The sequence below is a fragment of the Triticum aestivum genome, chromosome 7D (genome assembly GCF_018294505.1).
Source record: "Triticum aestivum cultivar Chinese Spring chromosome 7D, IWGSC CS RefSeq v2.1, whole genome shotgun sequence".
In the NCBI taxonomy this organism is placed as follows: Eukaryota; Viridiplantae; Streptophyta; class Magnoliopsida; order Poales; family Poaceae; genus Triticum; species Triticum aestivum.
The window spans coordinates 578,736,819-578,740,015 of NC_057814.1; positions in this window are offsets into that span (position 1 = coordinate 578,736,819).

Here is a 3,197-nt window from a genome sequence, read left to right on the forward strand (position 1 = left end):
CGACAGAATATCATTATGTTAAATGATCATGCCATATGTTAATGGAAATAATATAATTTATTACCATATATGTTGTCCATAATTTGTCTCCATTTTATTTACCAGTGAAGAGAGGATGTGGGCCTAATTATGGCACATGGTCGACTATGTGTTCAATATCCTATATTTTTGGCAAATGTTCCCAGCATATTCACCTTATTTTTTGTTTTTATCCATAAATTTATAATTTTTAGCATCTCATTTAGCTCGAAACTAGCTCGAGATCGACTCGAGATCGTTACAAGCTGAGCACAAGTCATGTTCTACAGCTCGATCATGAGCTTCACTCAGTCTGAGCTCGCTTGAATTTTCATATGAGTTGAGCTGAGCCAACTCCAACTCGCTCGAGCTCGACTCGTTTGCAGCCCTAGCTGGATCTCTGTTGTCGTCCTCTCAATCGTTGTTTGTCATCGGAGTCGTGGTCATTCCAGGAGCGGAAGGGCGCGTAGGGGCCGCGACACACCTGATTGGCCCCTACCTGTCGCTCGGCTTCCTCTGCCGCCATGCGCATGGCATCGTCTGCCGCGGACGCGGCCCCGGCCCGCCCGCACCTCGCCTTGCCCTCGCCGGGGACAAGGGCGACGGCGCAGCAACTCAACCACACCAATCTTGACCTGTTGTTGCCCAATACTACAGTACAACAATTTGAAGAAATCTGCAAGTGACTCTAATCTGAATTCACTAGTCGTGTTGAGTTTTTTTTTTTCAAATATAGTCACGGACCAGGTACTGTTGCGATTGTTTCAAAACGATGAATTTGGAATAAAAACGGTGTCACGACTATGTATCTGCAGAGGAGATCAAACTACACCGGTATTGTGGCGCCACGGACCAGGAACTGTTGCGATTTCTTAGCAGAGACCAAGATGAGCTTTATGAATGAAATAGCTGGACCAAATGATACCAAAAATCAAAAACGATATAGGCCAAATGGAAGTATTGTTAGAATTCCTACAAGGCTACAAATACATTTCTTAGCATTAGAATTATAGCTTGTTTCTTCATTTTATTACGGGTGAACTGTGAGCAGCTACGGTTTTCTTCGTACCAAATCGCTGAAGCAAAGGTAAGTGGAAGCATGGTAGTTCAGGATGCATCTGGAATCCTCCTCAAAAAAAAAGAGAGAGGATGCATCTGGAATATCAATGAAAATAAGAATTTCACAATACTTGTACACGTCTAGCACGCACGACCTCGGTGTTGGTCCGCCGTCTCACACATTATGGCAAGCCGCCGAGTCGTGTACCGATTATGATTACTAACTCTGTCTGGGTTTATAAATTGGATAGAGATTTTTAGGTCTTCAATTTTATGGGTGAAATATGTATGATATACAACAAAAATATTTTTTTAGTTTTGTCGTCAAATGAAATTTCTAAAGATTTTTTTGACATATTACACATATTTTGTTACTCAAATTAAAGACCTAAATATGCATGATCAACTTACAAAACCAGGTATAGGGAGTATTTGTCTTTTGGTAGTCTGCTTCGATTCCTCCTTTCTTCTAGCAAACAACCTACTGGTTACAAAACCGGGTACATGGACGGAACAACTGAACAAGCTGAGCTAGTAGTAGTTGCAAATGCTAGGTATCACTCATTTATTTATTTTTGAGACATGGGTATCACTTATTGCGAGTGATATCATCATAGCACTCACCAACTGAAAATGCGAATTGGGCCAGCCTGTTTAGCGGCAGCGAAGCGTTAGCCCTGAAAGCTCCAATCCAGTTTTAGGAAGCTTCTGGAACCTTTCACCCAGTTTTGGAAGGTTCCAGAAGGTTTATTTCTCTATTTCTTTTCTCATTGTTTTTTTGGTTTTCTTTCTCTTTTTTGGTTTTCTTTCTTCCCTTTTTAATTCATTAACATTGTTTTTGGAAATCCTGAATGTTTTTCAAATTCGCATAATGTTTTTGAATCATGAATTTATTTCAAATAATGCAATCATTTTTTGAATTCATGAACATGTTTCGATCCTAAATATTTTCTTTCAAATTTCACACATTTTTCCAATTCATGAACATTTAAATTTTCAAATATTTTTTGAATTAATGTATATTTTGAAAATTCACTATTTTTTTAATTTGATAATATTTTGAAAATCGTGCATGTTTTAAAATTCGTGAATTTTTAAATTCTTGAAGATTTTACAAATCAGCATTCATAAATATTAAACTAAATTAAAACAGACTGAAATATGAAAACAAAGTGAAAAAATGGAGGGCAAAAAAGGAACGCAAGTGGCCCGTGCGCTCACTTGCGCCTAGCCTCATGCACTGGGCCAAGCCCATGTAGGCGATGCGAGCCTTTAGCGGATAGGCCAACCACCTTTACGCCCAGCCCATTTTGGTTCTAACACATTCTCCACGAAAGGTTTCTCCTGAAATTGAAATTGACATTGATTTTTTTATTATGGAATTATTTGAAACGCATCTTAGAATTTTAGAGCTCTACTTTCTGGTCTAAGAGTACTTCCTATCGATTCTCTCCCCGCAAAAAAAAAATTGCACCTATTAGGAGAGTTAGGGTTATTTCCTTGCTCCAACATATTCTTTATTCTACCCCCCCCCCCCCCCCCGGATCATTGATATATTCACCCACCCCATCCCCCAAAATTATGTAGAGGGGATAATCCAAAAAGTTTGTTGGAGTAGCCCTAGTTACACCCTCTTGTGGATGGATTACTGGGGATCCGCTCAAGAGGCTCTAAGCCCTTAATTTCTCAATGTCCACCTATGGAAGTTCTAGAAGTTCTTCAAAAGATAGTTGGAGGTTTCCACCGTTGTGTTCATTTTATCTGTCACTAGATCATTGATGGCGCGCGTTGCCGCACCCGTCCATCTTGTCAATAAAATAATGAGCATTTATGAACTTATGTAAAAAAAATTGGATAATAGTGCACCCACTCATTTCATTTTGAAAGAACGATATACATATTTGGGAAAGGTATATTGTAATCTCTCTAATAGAACATGCAAACTTGATGCATTCAGATGGCGGGGGTGAAATAAAGTCGAAGAAAATCATTTGCAACACATGTCATCATCATTTTTGATACAAGCTTTAGCAAGACACATAATATGAAACAAATTGAAATTAGTGTTACATGCCCCCAAAAAATCCGTGCAGCCTTTTGTCAAAGTTTAGTGAGCTGCA